This window comes from Gymnogyps californianus, chromosome 20 (assembly GCF_018139145.2).
Source record: "Gymnogyps californianus isolate 813 chromosome 20, ASM1813914v2, whole genome shotgun sequence".
Classification (NCBI taxonomy): Eukaryota; Metazoa; Chordata; class Aves; order Accipitriformes; family Cathartidae; genus Gymnogyps; species Gymnogyps californianus.
The window spans coordinates 10,480,088-10,498,227 of NC_059490.1; the positions used below are offsets into that span (position 1 = coordinate 10,480,088).

At 44.4% G+C, this 18,140-nt stretch overlaps 1 long non-coding RNA gene across 2 annotated transcripts in view; it reads left to right on the forward strand.

The window, feature by feature from the left end:
• The first annotated feature begins 351 nt into the window (after positions 1–351).
• Positions 352–18,140, forward strand: part of LOC127024498 (uncharacterized) — a 212,956-nt gene continuing 195,167 nt past the window's right edge. For both annotated transcript variants that reach the window (XR_007767559.1, XR_007767558.1), the window contains exon 1: positions 352–468. This is a non-coding gene — a long non-coding RNA (uncharacterized LOC127024498). The remainder of the gene's footprint in view (positions 469–18,140) is intronic.

Below are 18,140 nucleotides of genomic sequence, written 5' to 3' on the forward strand. Positions count from 1 at the left end.
GAAGAATTGCACTCCCGTAGAAGGGCATCAGTGTTTTGGAAGGTGATAAATACCAGCACTGTTACCACGCTGGTCTCAGATATGAGCTAGGAGACAATGTCTGGGTGGCCAGTAGCAAGATATCCTTTGATGCATCAGCTCAAACCCTGAAGATGGGTCTTTAACGAGGGGCCAGCAGCTGAGCAGGGCAGGGAGGCCAGGCTGCTCCCCCCCAGCAAACCTGCCTGCACTTGCCATCACGGGGGCCTGCAGCTGCGGGCGGTTAGCAAGACCCAGGGGAAATAAGTGAGGAGCTGGGGAACCAGTCTCTCCTCTCCAGCAGAGTGAGTGGTGCCTGTGCCAGGCTGCTGCAGGCCGGTGGGGCATGACCTGCTTGGTACCTGCTTTGGAAAGCACGTGTAGAGCTGCTGCTTTGGCTCCAAGGCTCTGGTGTGAGGCCCGTGCGTGGGGTTCATCTTGGTGGGGAAGGTAAGGTGTTCCCGCTCTCTTCTCTGGGGCTGGGATGTGGAGGTGGTGGGTGAGGATGTTGCTGTAGCAGTGTGGTGTTCCTGGCATGCATAGCAGGCTTGCTGTATGGCTGTGTTTGGCTTCTTGTACTTCTGCTTGGTAGAAAGCGGCTTTGGCTTCTTGTACTTCTGCTCGGTAGAAAGCAGCTACTGAAGGACTTGCAGAGCTCTGATGTTTTGTTTCTCCTTCTCTGGTCTCTGGGGATGTGGCTGGAGGTGTGGGGGCTGGCAGCCCTCTGCAGCAGAGTGGTCTCTGTCTCTGGGCCACCTCTATGGTGGGGGTCAGGGTCTCCTCTGGAGAAGAGGAACAAGGTGAACTTCCCAGGTGGGAAGCCCCTGAGAGTTCAAAATAAATATGTGGAACACAATTTTATCCCCCTTTATCACTCAGGTGGTTTCTGAGCAGTGCTTCTCTGGAGCCCATGTACTGGAGTCCATGAAATAACTGTCCCTCAGACACAAAGGAGATGTCCCTGGAGAGCCAGGGAATCGGGCAGTCGGGAAAACAGTCCTGAGCATCAGCTCTCCCTGACGATGTCGTGTTCAGCTATGTGCTGTGATGTAAGGCAGCCCTAAATTACAAGCAAACAAATGCAAACCCCTGTCGTTCTTCATCTCTCTACTGTGTGGGCAGAAACTCATCTGGTAGCCTATAACAAAATGCCTGGGTGGATAGCAACCAGGGAGGGGGTTCAAACCACTCCTCCTGTGGAGATGCTGCAATTTAGTGAATCGTTAAGAAATAATACAGGGTGTATCACTCTCTCTTGTTCTCTCCACACACAGGCAAACAGAAAACATGCAACATAATCTTGTGCGTTTATTTGGGGGTAAGGGATAATGGCCTTCAGAATAAACACCAGCTATCTTTAAAGGAAGAAAAATGCTCTGTCTGCACTCCTCTGTCCCCCAGCTGACTGCTGTACCTTTTGCCAAAAAGTGGCAGTGAAGGGGGCGACCCTTACAGAACTAATTTAGTTAAAATTTACACTCCTTGATTTTGTGCCTCTTCTTTTCACCCCTTCTAGTTTTGTAGCTATGATGCGGTATTGATCCAAAGATCTATAGGATCATACCATGGCTCCAGGTGGGTGGCAGAATTGAGGCTAGGCTTCATTTCCATCTGAATGGTGCAGAAAATAATTCCACTTTCCAGCTTTTATTGCTCAGAACATTGCATTTCTCTCATTGCAGTGTGTGGGAATTAGCTCTTGAGGAAAGAAATGATGTTTTTTTCCCTTGATGTAGAGTGGAGCAGAAGGATTCAGGAAGAAGTAATGTAAGAAAGCAGACAGCAAGCTCATTGCTGTTTGAATTAGGTGCAGCTGGATTGCTCTAACGAAATGGGGCTTCTCATCTGGGGTTCAAGTGGTGTTTCTGTGGATGGATGGTCCCCAGACTGCAAATTCCTTGCCTGGCTGGGACAGCTTCCTGCAATAGTGCAGTGTGTTAAATACAATAATAGCAGAGGAGCATGCAGTTGTTCAGCTTTGTTCTAGGTGTCAGGGTGAGGGGATGCATGATGGAAATCAGTGGGACTGCTGAAGGTAGAAATGCCTGCAGCTGGAAAATGCCTCTAACCATCACTGGTATCCAGGCCAGCTCAGGTGGCCCCTGTGAGCTGCAGTCATTTGGCTGCATCACAGACCTACTTGCCCACCTTGAGCTGCCTGGGACAGACTCTCCTGCTGTGTTAGAGTGTGTAGCACAGCTGGAGCTTGGTCCCCACTGGGGCTCCAGTACCAGCTGTCCTGGGGCTCTGTGTGTTTTCTAGAATGCCTACAGGCTCTATTAAACACTGGCTTTAGGGACCAAAGGAATCTGATGGTGCTCTCGAGCCAGACAGGTTGCCTTGAAAGTAATGACATTATGCAGATGTGAATTTGTAGGTGGGAGAGAAACCAAGTGACAATGGAGCAAGGGAGTACCTATGTGAAAATGCAGACAACTAGCGCTGCATACTCCAAATTCCTTTCATGGTGTCTCACTAATGTGCACAGAAAGGCCTCCACCACCAGGCTGGAGAATAACAGATGCTTAAGCTGCTTCTTAAGTCTTGTGCTTGTTCTCCTTTCAAATAGTGTGAGCTGCCTGGTTCTTTTTTTCTCCACCCTACAGCCCAGAGATGTGCGTGGCTCAGCGACTGAGGAGAGCAATTGAAGTGGTGACCCATACTGGACTTCTAACATGGGCATAGTTCATTCAGTTTGCTGTGTGAATTTAGTAAATCAAGAGAAGTAATTTCCCTGCGAGAGAAGTAGGCTGCCACCTGTTCGTGAACTTGGCAACCTTAAGTCACACTTCTGGTATTATATCCTGCTAGAAGAATTTTCAACAGAGTTATTGCCTGCTAAAGGGGGATGAGGGGAGAAATTCAGTAGCATGCTGAGGACATAGTGCTGTCTGTGCCCAATGTCCAACCAGGAAAGAAAGTAACTGGGAAAAGACTTTCAAACTCCAGTGGCATACTCTGATAAACATAGCTCTCGGATAATATCATTAGTGTGTTAAGACTGGTTTTAGAAGCATGGATCCTGGGAACGCCTTGTCAGTGCCAATGTCTCAGTGTGTGTTGGGGGGAAGTAAAAAATAATCTGCAAGGGTTTAGGTTAATTTCTGAAGGTTCATGTAACACGTAACTGGCAAGATGCTAAATGTTTCTCATATCAGAGATGCTCGCAGGAGAATACCTGTCCTTATGAAGTGTTTACTTCTAACATAGAATAGATGCTACTACTACCTGGTGTCACATTAGTCATGACGCTTTACATGATAGCGGTGGGACTTTCTTCCCCTCCCTTCTCTACTGCTCACCCAGCCCATCCCACCCATCAGGGTTACTGCCTGGGCAGGTCTCTCGTGGGTGCTAATCTCATTAGCACCCTGAGCAGAGCCTGCTTCAGTGCTTCTAGATGAGCGTGTTTGAAATGCACTGAAACTCAGGCTGCAGGATTTGTGCTTTCTGTCAATGACAAGTGGAGCAAATATTGACAGTGCCTCTCAAAGACTCCAGTTACTATGGCTCTTGTTAATTCAGGGCAAAATTTATCCTTGTGCCAAAGACCCACGTTAGTCTGTGCTGTTGAAACAGCTGGATTTCCCTATCCCAGTTTTTGCTGTGTGGGTAATTTGGAGAATAAGGAACAGACCTAAGAAAACCAAGGATGTGTTGTGGTTATCTGTGGGGCTTTTTTACTTTTTTGGCTTTTTTTAATCCCCATGCTCTGTTTTCCTGTTTCTGACCTTGTGTTGGACCACTCATGTGTGCAAAGGTATAATATGTTTTGTTAATGGGGCTCCGCTCTCATGTAAATTATTTATTAAACCATTCTGTGGCCCAATGGGAAAGACCTCATTGCAGTGAGAGGCTGCGTGGGGGCAGTCCGTGGGGCTTCTGCTGAGTTACTGACACTTTGAGTTCACTTTCTAGTTCGAGTCTGGATTTGGCACTGTCAGACCAGTACTGACGGTGGCTTGCAGCGAACACGGAGGAGCTGTTCCTGCTTTGTCTGCCATCGAGCTTCCTCGTTCCGCTGCTGTGTCCCAACCAGCCTGAGTTGCTTTGTGCTTGTATGTTTGGCTACTACTTATGCCTCTCTCGCGGATGGTGAGTTTTGCACTGTTGACTACTCCAGACAATTTTAAGTGGATTAGGGGTGAGAGAGAAAGGTTCTCAGTGAGACTTTCACAAAACGCTCAACTAAAGGGGCAAAGACAGAGGAAAAGACACTCTGGTTCTTGTGACTGTCAAATGCTGAAATGAGCTGCAGATCCTCGTCCTGGAGCATAGGCTTTGCTCCTGCTTGGGATTTTGGCCATGTGTGCTGAAATAAGAACAAATCTGGGCTGGGGGCGGGTGAAGCTGTTAGGTTAGGGTGAGATGGTTTGCACTAGTCAAGATGAGCCATGCTTGAAACCAGCTGGTTGGTGTATGGATTAGTTGCTTTGCCCATTTACTTTGATGTTTTTGCTCATAATTTGTGCCAATGTAAACGACTGAGTGCCTTGCTCAGGCCCTAAAGCCTTGCTGTGTCTTGTAATCTGGGATTTTGAGAACTTGGAATCGTGCTAGAGATCTACAGCACCAGAGACAATGAATGGCAAACTCATTTCCAGCTTTGCTTCGGTTACCAGATTTTGTAAGGCCTTGAGGGCTTCAGGAAGTGCAAGGGGAGGAGTGTGTGGAGGCTTTTTTCCCCCCTCAAATTTCTAGTTTGGATTATGTGCAAACTAAATTATAGGGTTCTCTGCATCAATCTTCCTTGGATGCAAAATCCTGTGAAACTTTCACAGAATTTTTTTTGACTCTTGTTACTTCAAATTGGGAATGGGGGGAGATGGAGATGGAACTGCAGAGAAAAAAATAATCATTTTCCTCCTGAAGCTAGTGAACTTCTGGGTAATGCTCTGAACACCTATCTCTTTAAAAGACTCCTAGATTTAAAGAAGAAAAAACCCTAAAAAACGGACATGGAAAAAACCTGGATTAAACTGTCACTCATTCACAATCTATCCAGGAAACTCATCCGTGCCCCTACAGGTAGCTAGTTATCCCATCAGGAATTTCATATTTTTGTCTGAATCCTGGAACACAAATTGGTCCAGCGCTATGGGTCTGCCTTGATTAGGGTCTGCTGACACAGATGTCCACAGCATGTGTTCCAAAAAAGCCTGCTCAAATAACTGCTTCTTTCCCCAAAGGGATCAAAGGTTGAGATGGTCTTGCCAGAGCTTTAGCCAGGCTGTGCAAAGCATCTGCAAAGTTTAATCCCCTAACCTTTCCTTTCCTTCACTCCCTTTTCTTTTTTTAAGGATGGTATAAATGGAGTTTAAGGGTTTATCTTTTTTTCTTTATAGAAAACAGCTATTACTTGTAAAGAACCACTGGAAAAGAAAGTGCAGCCTTGCCTTTATCTGAGAGACAGTTGGGTTTTGGCTACTCTGTCAAGGATAAAGCCCAGAATACCTCTATGCACTTGTGCAAATATCTGATGTTGACATCTTTTGCCAGCTGCTGTTGTGGCTTCCTTTTCCTTGATGAACAAAATCCTCTTGTGATGTGGCCTCTGAGTGCCATTATAATTAAAAGAATTAAAATTCAATTTGAGCTATTGTCGTTACACAATGCAAAGTTCAACACCACTGAAGGCTGATTTTATTGATTCTGTATTGGGTACTCCATGGAAATAAGTTACCTTGACACAAACATGGTATTGGCAGTAGAAGGCACAAATGGTCCAGCTCCAGCCCTTGCTCACTTTAATTTTATTGTTAGCGGCACCTTTCACAAAAAGAAGTAGTGCCAGCATTTCTATCTTAAAGCATGCTTTTTTTCAAGATCACTTCAGTCCTGGAATTATCTCCAGCTTAAATAGCAATATAAGATTTACGGCCTTGGCAGAAAAATATACATATGAGAGTTAAATGCTACAAAGCTTGTTAAAATTGCAGCTGTCAGTGGCAGCAAGGACCCTTGCTCTTTCTTGTAGCTTGAGTGGTTGTCTTTGGCTGCTTTTCCTTTGCACCCTCGCTATTCAGGCTTGCATATATCTATTTTGTTTCTTTATTTTAAAAAGCAGGCTTAAGTAAAGTTTATCTGAATTTTCCAAGTCTGTTTCATTAAGAAACAACCGTCACCATCAAATGTCTCTTTATTCAACACAATTATTTCCGAGAGACTGAATATTGACTTGAAATCGGCTCTGAGTGTAAGATGCTTTTAAGCACTGATGAGAATTGTTCCTGTTCTCTGAAACTGCTCCTCTAAGCAGAGCAGCTGTAGTTCATGCTCAATGTATTAATGGTTCACTCAGACATGACAAGTGGGCTGGACAGTAGGAAGGTTAAAATTATTGTGATAGGGAGACTGAGTGCGAGAAGTGAAGAAATCTTTCTGGAAGGTAGAGAGGAACTTGGACAAGAGCATGGGAAAGCTTGATCTTTGGAGCCTTCTTTTCTAGTCTTTATATTGGCATTCTCAGTTTGGGGGAGAGACATACGTGTTTCTTTTTTCCCTGGAGCGCCTCTTTGCATTGGTGCTTCTGTGTTATTGCAGTATAATTAACTAGTAATAATCACCAAGGATTGAATGGAGATGGGAGAGGATTTCTGGGCGGCTTGCTTGTCTCCGTGGGAGGCTCCATGCCCCTGTCCGTGCTCTGGGGAGATGAATCAGGAGCAAGGAAGCAGCTTCTAAGACTGAACCCCAACATGGGAGCTACCAGAAGATGTGGTCTGTGTGTGCTTGAACTTTCTGTTCTCCAAACGCATCACCCTTCCTATTACACTGGTTTGCCAGTCCTGTAGTAGTCTTGTGCATTGTCCAGCAAGTACATGATGACACTTAAACATATGGCTTAGATCTTCCCCTTCGTCGAAAATCTGGCTGGGAGATGCCCTTGCGGGAAGAGCAAAGGGCTGGATTACAAAGCTGCTTGCGTCTGAATGTTGCTATAAATCTGGTCCCTGTGTCTGCAGGCAGGCTCGTGCCCGTGAGGCTAGGGGTGCGAGTGAGGTCTGTATTGGTCTACAAGGCTTGTTGGGAGTTGGGAGCTACCCTGGGGCTGAGAAGTCACGCTACCCAGTGTTCCTGGGATGCAAGACGTAGGGCAGGGAACACAACAGCCTTTCTCTGTGAACGTTGTGTTCAGCACTTCCTGAGCTGTGTCTTCTTCAGGGGAAAAAAGCTGGTTGGGAAGGAAAAGTGTTACTAGTTGTTTTGACAGAAGTAGCAAACTGCCTGGGAAGACCTTGTCTTCGTATTATGTGACTGCTGCTCAGCTTATTGCTACCTCATTAGCAAGGAGTTACCTAATTAGCAAGGCAAGCTGTTAATTATGTGTCTTGCATTACTCAGCTTTAAAAATTCTTTTAGATGTTAAATATTTTAGCGATAAGGAGTTGCGACTAAACTATTTTCTTTCTGTGTAAATTTTTCTTTCATCTGCCAGAATGGAACAAATGATGAACTGCTGTAACCACCACAGATTCAGGAAAACCGGCTGAATTTCTTGTGACGGAGTTGGCACTAATTGAACAGTAATAATTTTTTAAAAAATATAATGGAAAAGACTTGGTAAGGTTAATAAGATAGTAGAACCCCTGTGTATTGAACCAGGCTTGATAAGAGAACAAAAACTACATGTTTGCTAAAATAACTTTAAAAACAAATAACATTGACTTTCCACACCTAGTGGAGACCAAATTTTCACTTGCTTGCATGCCTGCTCTCCCGGCATGCTAGGACCTGTCACCGTTCCGGCTCTCACCAGGACAGTGTGACTTTGATTTTTGACTGCTGGGCAATCTTTTTCATCAGATGGAGTTGGATCGCAAGGTGGAAATTAGGTGTCCCTGCATCTTCCCACTCCTTCAGCTCACATGAAAATTTTGTGTTGAGGACATGTATCCACTTCCTACCGGCCCCACTGCATGAAGCTTTGATTAGCAATTATTTCTGAGATATTAAAAAACACAATAGATGTTGCAGGGCTCTGGATTTTCCATTATGATTATTAAGGGAAAAGAAAGACTATGGTTACAACTCAATAGTTATTTCTCCATGTCAGAATGTAAATTATTGGCATAGCCTTATGATCATATGTGCATGTATGCTCATGTACCAAATACTTATATGTGTTAACTGTGTCTTCATATGCATTGATTAGTTGGATTCCAATTTTTACTTTTTTTTCTTGTGGGGGATAGAATAAACTAAAGCAGACAGTACCAAGTGCTTTGTTCTTGCTGTCTGAGCAATGTGGCTTCACCCTTACCCTACTCCTCCTTTCTAGATGCGAACTAGGATAGTAAGACTTTAGACTTAGCTTTATGGAAGAATGAAACCACTTCAGTCATTACTGAAAAAAAATACAGGAGGGACCTCTGTGTGCGGGGGCTGACTCTGTGTGGTGCATGTACCATATCAGGCCTTTAGCTGTCATTAAGCTGCATGAGGACACAGCTCTGACCTCTTAGTCTCAGAATCTCTGAAATAAGGTTCTCTTCAGTAAGCACGTGTTCACTTACTTGATGCTAGTCTTGTGAGCAGCTTGTTTGCTGTTGATTCTCAGATGTGTAAGTGGATGTGTGTAATATCAGGTGAGCATGTGTTTCAAGTGATCATCTTCTTTGGGACCCTGAACGGTAGGACTGTCGTCTTTCTGTTAGCTGCCTGCCTTGCAAATGCATGGCAAAAATGCCAAGAGGGTAGCATTCTGGTGACAGGACTCTAAACGGTGCATTTTCCAAAAGATGCTGGCATTGGATTCTTACAGAACTACTTAGAAACACAGTTGTGGAGCCGGGCTAATCCAGAATACTGGAACGCTGCGCAATCGAAAATGTGCATTGCATTTAGCTGTCAAATGACTGAGAATGAAAAACAGCCTTGGAAATAAAAATCAACACCTGAAAATACAGCAGTTGGAAATACAAGACAGTAGTGCAGAGGAACCTCAGATGAGATGCGCAGCTTCTGGGGGGACAGGGCAGGTACCCCACTTTGTGCAGCACCTGGCACTGGGAGGCCTGGAAGTCATGGAGGACTCCTGAAACAGAGGCGAGTGTGTGACCTGTTCTTCCAGACACTGATACAGCACTTCAGGGTGGTATCCTTAAAGTAATAAGTGTCCACTCTAACTATTTAATAAGTTAAGACTTTTGGGTAAGGAAAAATAAACTTCCCAGTGCACAGTTTCTCTTGGGGTGAAATTAGAGGCGAAGAAGAAATGTTTTGGGCTTGTATCACTGATTGCAGTATAGGTTAAAATTCTTATTTGATAGTCAATAAGATAAATTACACACAAAAATAGCTACTATTGCTGGAGTGAGCTGGCAGTTTGCAGAAGGGGGTATGTGGTATCTTAACATGCAGTCAGTTGTAAAGGCTTGGGAAAAAAATTTTCAACTGCACATTATCTGAGTGAGCTTCCATATTTTACCATGACACCGACTCCGAGACTCATTTCCCTGGGTTAAGTAGTGTGGGGTGAAGTATCTGCCGCTCTCCTTCTCCCTATCCATCTGCTGCGGTATTCTGGGCATTTAACCTGGAGCGCTTGCTGATGTATGACCAAATCAGAGAAAAGAGGCCGCGCTGTTTAACCCTCTCCCTTTGTAGCTGCACTTAATGAATGTCACACAGGCCCACTATAGAAATGATGGAACATCCATTCTGGCAGCATGAACAGAGCCCACCGTGCAATGATATGGTGAAATATGCTGAAAATATTCACAGGAGCCTGTGAACATAAACCCATGATTATTTTTTTCCCTTAAATCTCAATATTTTAGCTGGTCCCCCCCATATAATAAAAGTGCAGTTCCAAGCAGCATCTACTTTTTTTGAGGGGAAGAAAACTCTATTTTCTTTTTAATGTGGCTGTACTGAAATTGCTAACTTATGCTAACCAAAATGTAATTATGTTGTCCATGCAGGTCTTTTTGTCTTTCTAAAAAATGTCTTGTAAATAAGATTGTAGGTCTTAATGACTCTATCCAGCAATTCCTGGGCTAAATTCAAAGGTAGTAAAAGTAGGGCTATACCTTCTTTCGCCGAAGTTATTTACGTGCAGGTGCGTGCTGTCTGCTGGCCCAGTTCTTCTCCCTTCACTCATGGGGAGTCGCAACTGGTTGTTAAGAACCTGTGCTCCTTGCTGGGCAAGCTGCTGCTCAACATCTTGGAGGCAGGCATGAGTGAACTGTGACTGGAACAGGAGGAGGCTGTAGCTGCAAAGCAGCTCTTGTCATCAAATGCAAGCGTCTAATCCTCACTCCTTTCACCATTTCATCCATCTTTCTCCACTGAACTGCGTTTTTTTCCCCCTTCTGAATACAGGCTACGTCTTGCTACTTCTCACCTCTAAACTTCGCACCAGATCTCCTCTTCCCTTTGGGCTTCATTTGTGTAAGCAGAACTCAGCTGGAGAGAAAACGTAGTGAAACTTACTCTTGGTCTGAACGGCTGTACAAAACCTCCTCTGTCACTTCAGTTTCCCTAAAGCGCCATGATTCATCAGCCTAATTTAAAAATAAATAAATCAGTTGTCTCGCTTCAAAAAGAGAATATAAATTTTAAAAGCTGGTGGCTAATTACTTCTGTTAGACTGAGCTTCATGCTGGTAGCAAATGCCTGTCAACTGTTCTGTCAAAGACTAAGGAAAGTACTAAAAATGTATAATGATTTCCTGCGTGTTCCTGTTAAAGAGGATGCTGTGTTCCGGTGATGCTTTTCATAGAATTCCTCCCCAAATAAGAACACCAGCACCTTTGGGTGTCTCAAAGTGCTTTCCTAGTTGATGTACTCTTAATTTACAGAGGTTGTGTTTATACTGGAGCAGGGAGACCAAGAGAAGCTTGGATCTCAACCTTTGCTTCTCTGAGATAATCAGCAAACAGTGTGAATGTGTGTGTGAACACGACATATGTAAATAAATGGATGAAATACTATCCCTGGGACCTTCATCTCACCCAAGCTATTGAATCATCTCATCATAACTGCTTGTTATTAACCAAGTGGCATAATTCCAACTTAAACTTCCCCTTTGTTTACTAGAGACTTGCTGAAGAGCTAGTGCTGAATACTCAATTTTCAACCTTCTAACTACATGTATTTATAGAAGGACCAAGCAATGTTAACTTGAAGATCTAGAGCTAGGCGATGAGCAAGTTAGGTGTGAATCTCAACTTTTATTTTTAAGAGAAAATTTCAGGTCTGTGCTTTAACGGGGAAAAATGTTACAAATGTGATCCATTTAAATATAGGATGATGAAAAACCAGAAGGCACAATTTCCAATATTTACAGACTGACTTTAAAACATCAATTTATTCATTCTTTTAACTTTCAGAGATTTTCTCAGGAAGCACAGGGCTGAGTGTGTGGCTTATAATGTCTGTTCCCCCCATCTGTCAAATTAATACTGTAGCTCCAACTGAACCTTGACTTCTGTTCTGGTATACCAGGCAGGAGTTTGGCCTGTTATAACTGTACAGAGTGTCCGAAATACCATTTGTACCATTGATACAGGCAAATTCATGCTGACATTAATACAGCACTGTGAGGTTCTTTTGCTGAGTTAAAAAGGGAAAATATGCCAATTGTGGAGCCTGTAGTAATAGTCTTAGTCAGGTGTTACTTGGATGAAATGTTTTAGCATTTCTCCTAAACGTCGGGGAGATGAAATAGTATCTATATCAAGAAGTTAATGGTAAGCAGCCAAGTTTTAGGGACTGTTTGGATAACCTGCTTTCCCACTGCAAGGAACACAGGATAAACAGCCCAGGAGTACGGGCAGGGAGTGAGCCTGGCACTCAGGGGATGGATGGGTTGCTCACAAGCTTCTGCTGCCTGCAGGCAATTCTGTGTGTGCAAAACTAAGGGGGTGTGTGTGTGTGTGTGGAAATAACCCACCCTTTTTCTCCAAGTATGACTGCTGTAAAACAATTGAGCAGGAGCCATAACTGCTTGTGTCTGTGTGTGGCTGTCTTGCTCTGTGCGGTATTTTTTTGCAGTAGTTTCCAGGCAATACTCCAGCTTGTTGGATGGAGGGAAGGGAGGTGATGCTTTGCATGCACTGTCCTCATAGAAGGTTACATGCACTCCTTCCCCCAGCCAGCCCCCAAAGTTGAGCATTTCTTATGTGATGACTGGAGGCTTAAAAGTATGAGTTATTGCATTGTCTGCCGCTCAGGGCAAGAGCAACTGTGCTCTGGACATCAACCTGCTTATTTCTGGTCAGCAACTCAACTAAAAGGGGGATTATTTTCTTAATGTTTCTCCCTCTTTTCTTCCCTCTTGCCTAATGTATGTAATAAAGCAGGGTATTTCTGCTATAGGAAAACAAAGACTAATTTATCAACTGGCATAATCGAGCAGGCTGTGCTGTAAGCTTCTGGTGCTCAGTGTTGGTTCGTGATGACTCAAAACACATCTTCTTTCTTCTAGCTTCTGCTAGAGCTCAGAAAAGGTGAAAGTGAGTTGTTAATCATACATGCTGCTGTACATCTTAATATATGTGATAAAATTAGGATGGAAAGGTGGATGTGGCTTTGAGGCTGAAGGACTGTGCTTAAAAGAGCAACAACGGCTGCCGCCCTTCTTGGAGCAGTGTGAGGGGAGTGAAGCTCCTGATGGAGCGGGGCTGCTGACAATTCTCTACTGAAATGAGAAGAGTAGTAAAGGCATCTCAATAAATTAATTCAGATATTTAAATGATGCTGTTAGTTCTTCCTGTAAAGAGGACTTCAACAACAAGCTGTACCTGCTCTTTCTGTTTTCAAATATTCTTCTCTGGCCTTCCCTTTCCCTGGCGGAGAACCACCAACCTGATTAACATATTAAATGAAGCAGAACCCAGGGCTATCTCTGCACACTTACTGCTTCCTTATGGTATATGAGCAACTTCCAAATTACCAGTTATAACCATCCTCCACCCTCCTAACCCAGGATATCCGTATTTTAAGGACATAGTGCCACATGACAGAGGGTAACTGCATCCCTCAGATTTTGGGTTCTTAGTCTTCAGAAAAGGGTTTTTCTTTAAAAGTCTTTAACTTTTAGAGTACCTCCATGCTGTCTCTCCTTCTCTCCCTGCGCAGTCTTCGTTCTACCCTCTTCTGGCACAAGTCCGCATACGATCAGCGATGCACAGAGCCACTCACGCACCACCCTCCCTACCCCGGGCAGGCTTGACAGAATGGGTGCCCCAAGATAAATAGGCACCTTCTGCACGTCGCTGAAAATCGAACTGTCCCTGTGCTCATCTGGAGCCGGAGCTGAATAGATTGTCACGAGAGCCTGGGGACAGAGGGGAGCGGGCGGGGGGGGGGGGTTACTGGGGCAGTGCCGTGGTGCTCTGTCCTTCTGCAGAAGAGGCTGCGGGGACAGCCAGCATCAGCTACGGTGAGCCGTGGGCCCGAGGATTGCCTCGCGCTCGGGTTTGTGTCTGCAGCACCCAGCTGCAGCGAGGCACGTGAGAGCCAAAGCTGCTGCGGCACGGCATATGGGGCCCCGTGGTGGTGCACGGGAGGGGGGCAAGAAGAGCTGGGGGAGGGGGAGAGGCATGCATATAAATCATTATTGGCGAACATCTCAGCTCTTGAGCCAGGCTGTCGCTTGCCGCTGCTCGTGGTGCAGCCCAGACATAAATCATAATTCCCCTACAATAGATCCTTTTGCAGCCGCCATCAGGAAAAGTGTGTTGGTTTTATCGATTTTTTGACACCGGGGCCCTGGCAATGGCCGCTCTGAATCATTATGAAATGAAACTGATTAGGAATTCATGGAATACTAAATAAACTTTACGAGCCCGTTGTAAGTTTTTTGATGCATGGGGAGCGGAAAATGAAAACTAATGATATAAAAATTACACAGCGTGCTGAGTATTATTATACTGCTATTGATTTGTTTCAAACTGTACATCAAAATCGAAGTGTGCTGGGTGTGCTTGGCTGCAAGGCTGATGCTCAAAAGCTTTTGAGGGTTTTTTTTTTAATGCTGGCTCCAGCATTTTTTGCCAGCCGGAGAAGGTTAGTGCCACCACAGAATTGCTGAAGTGCTCCCTGCACCTGCCTGTTCTTCTGCAACCACCCTTTGCATGGTTATCACTGACTTTATTCTCCTGTTTGCATGCGGACTCTCATGAGACACAAATATATTGACGAGGATTTTAGCCTAAGTGGATAACTCCCCGCACGCGCTTCTGCTCTAGGGAATTTTACTTCTGTTTCTTAATAGCCAACATTGTGAGAGAAGCCCAAGACACTTGACAAACATTTATGCAAAACTGCACAAAGGGATCATTTGTTCTGCCACTAACTGCAGCCACCTCGGGAGTGAAGGGTAACAGCTGGTTATAATGCTGCCCATCAGTTTGGGGCAAGAACAGATAACTTATCATTTTTTAAACTTTTCTTTCTATAAATAGACAATTTGTAACATGATCATAATAGCCCTGTCCAGACTTAAAATCAATGCAAATAATGAGTAGAAATGGTGTGATCTATTTGCTTCCTATTTACTATTTTTGACAGCAGAATTTAACAAAATTAAGTAAGGAAAAAAAGGTAAAAAGGCTAGGATTGTTTCAGTGTAGCCTTGAGACAAACTGCTGAATAAGAGCAGGGGCGTGTGTGGTTAGATATATTGCTGGTATTGTCATTGCATGGTTTTATTGAAATAAAAAGGATCCTCATGCTGCAGCCTGCCATGCTAGACCAGGAAGGTTTCTGTCCCGGCTAGAGCAGTTCAGCTCTGTATCTTACCGAGCTATTGCAGCTTTCCCCAACATACCCAGCCTGGCTCACTACTGCAGGCAGGATGCGGGAGGATGATGCTGCAGCTCATTCTGATATGTCTTTTTTCAGAAAAAAGCCTGCCCTTAAGTAACTAGCTTGCTTCTTCATGGTATCTATTCTGCTTGAGGTTCATGTGTTGCAGAACCACGATGGGACACATGCTGTTGTGCTTAAAGCATTATTTGGAAAAAGCTTTTTTCATTTGGGTGTAAAAACAAGCTCAGGTTTAGAAATCTCGCATGGTGTAAATGGATTTGGCAGGTGATGGGAGCAGCAGTAACAAACAGGCTGTAACAGAGCTAGCCAGGTGCAGAACCAAACCTCCTTGCTCCTGCAAAATTAACACCTTACCGCTGCTGGCATGGGCACAAACCCTTTGGGTGCAAAGAGCTTCAGGCGTCCTCAACCGTGGGCCAAATACTTGAGCTTTGCAGGATTTTGCAGAGTCGATGGTTTTGGGATTCTGGGAGTCTTGGTGGAAGCTGTGCTGAAGCTGCAAAGGTAATCCTGCCTCTCGTGAAGGCAGCTGGAGTAGGGCTGTAGTGAAGTGATGCAGTTTCTTGGGGAGATGGCTGATCACAGGGCTTGGAGTATCTCTGGAAGTAAGTCGTATGCAAGGGCAGGAACTGTTTCTGTAGGCAAGTGACTATACTGTGATAGCTGGCAGTGATGTCCAATGGCCTCGGCTCCCGGAGGGGAGACAGATGGGGTCTCGTGGGGGTATGACTGCTGCCGTAGGAGCATCTGGCAGCTTAGCTGTGCTCTAATGCAGGGGACTTCTTAGAGGTAGGCCCCTGTGTCAGCTCTATTTCTGGCTACCGGTGTTGGTGATCATCTCTGACCTAAGCATATTGCCTGTAAATGAAAATGCAATACTAGTGAGTAGGAAGAAAATCCAGCGGAATCAAGAACAAGAGGAGGAGAAAATTTAAGCAACTGGAAATAAGCTGCAGACTCACAAAGGTCTAAGCTGCCATGTCACTCAGTAGTCTCCTGAGACAACACTTTTCTGTAAGTAAACCTCACGCAGCTCCTCCCGTATCACCGATAAACTTGGATGTCACTGCTCCTGGCTGCATATCAAACATGAATTTGCAAACTACGATCTCTAGTTTGGGGTGTTTGAATCCAGGTGGGCTGAAGGCACAAGGTCCTTCATCTTACAAACAGGTCCTCTGGGGCTCCTTTCTATTCCCAAGCATACAGAGAGCTGAGCGTGCCAAGTATTAACAGTGAATGTTGTTACGCTTTGGGCCAGGAGGTCTTTGGTCAGAGAAGCTGTGTCTGTGGCCATCATGGTATTGTCCAGCATGCCATTCTCTTCTCTGCCTCTCAGCTTAAATGTGGACTGGATAGAAAGAAGCTGTTACCTTCAAATCCCCCTGAAAAGTTTGCTCAATGAGTTAGAAAAGAAATCTGGGGGGTAACACTGAGCACTCCTATTTATCTGGAAAATAAAGACCTCGTTTCCATCAAGTAATGCTGCTTCAAGTGTGAGGTCCTGCTTCTGGTCCATGTCTGAGCAGTCTATCTAGGTCTAAAAAAAAAAAGTATTGCATTGTTTTTCACCATTGTAGGTGAATATACCCTGTATTGACGTGCGAATGGCTTTAGTGTTTTCTGCTAGACTGGAAGATGTGCTTAACTGTGTCATAGACCTCGTGCAGCTCACAGCTAAGGGTGATCACAGGTTAGCTCAAGGAATAGCAACTCGTGTGTGTGGGGAGAAGGGTCTCCGGTTATCGTCCTCCCAAGTCCTGACTGGTCCCAGCTTGCCACAGACTCCCATGAATTCCTTGGCAGCTGTGGACTTGTTACAATAATCTATGTATATTTAGATACTTTGTCTGATGTAAACAGGGAATCATCTTAAATGAAGCCAGTTTTCTTTTTGCTTCCATACCACATGCAACAGCAATGTCCGCTTTATATGGCTTGTCAGCGTGCGAGCGCGTGCGCTGGGGATTTTTCCAAGATATGTATATTGAATTTAGATTTGTGCTCTTAGTACCTTCACTCATTCATTCAGAGCCATATTGACTACATAAATTGAGTGTTACAAGTAAGAGAGAGTTTAGCCATTATTTTCTCGGCGATTTGATTTAATGGCCTGGGTGTTTTGGCCATTACTTCTGGCTTTTCATTTGCATGGATTCTTGGCTCTGCTGATTAGCATGTTTTTTATATTTGCCATTTAATTTTTTTCCCCTTTCGGAAAGCTGACTTTTTCATGATCAATTAAATTCCTGTGTCTGTTTTGTATCTTCCATGCACGCACATATATATAGGACTATATATACGCTATATCTAGTTTTTTCTTTCTCCCATCTCTGCTGATTATACGGAGTTAAATGCAGCTGTCTGTTTGACAGGAATATTGTGTACTGTATGTGGAGTGATATACAGGTCAGTATATTACTGATGAATAAAAGTTTCCTCCTAAGGCAGCTGCTGCAGATTACTTAGTGCTTGACATGGCGTGTCTTTGTGTCACTGTTACCGGGTGAAATTAAATCAGAACAGGAAAATATTAATTTAAAGTAGGGGATAGAGGCCGCTCACTTCCAATTACTCTCTACCCTGTCAGCTTTATATGGGCGCAAACAAGGAAGGAGGCTGGATTAATTGCTTTGGACTCTGCCCCACTACAGGCCCAATTATAGAAACATATTGGCTCCCAGCACTATTATATACACTGCTGTGCAGGAAATTGTGTGAAATTTTAACGGATTTCAGATGTAATAATAGAGAACACGATTCAGGACAGCATTAGCAGGCTGGGTGGAATCTTTACGGATGGGTTAAGGTTAAGCTGTTTGGGGGTCCTTTGTGTATTAAAGGATCATCTGGTTAACCCGTGTACTGGGAGCTTTTGATACTGGCCTGGGAGCAAACAGAATAAAAACATTCATCCTCTGACAACAAGGAGCTAAATCCTCAGTCAGAATGAGGGCAGAAACGTACAGTGTAAGGATGGAGAGCACAAGGCTTGCGTGCGGTGGGATTCTGGTGCTGAAGAGGCGATGTGAAAATGTCTTGCACGGCGTTAAACACGTTGATGTTTCTAGATACTATTTAGAAACTGTTCCTGGCTAATGTCTGCTTTTGTGTGAGACCCACCTGCAAAGCCTGGGTCAGGATGGAGAGCTACTAACGCAGACTGTATAACGCTGACACTTTAAATGCGCATTGGATGATTATTTTGTAAGCAGTTGTAGGAATAGATTTCAATTCAATATTTTAATTCAAATTTGTTTAGGCGTTTTGTTCCTCTCACTAAGCTAAGAATTCTGTCTGCTGTTTCATTCTTTTTTCTGTGTTTAAACTCACGTGTTGAA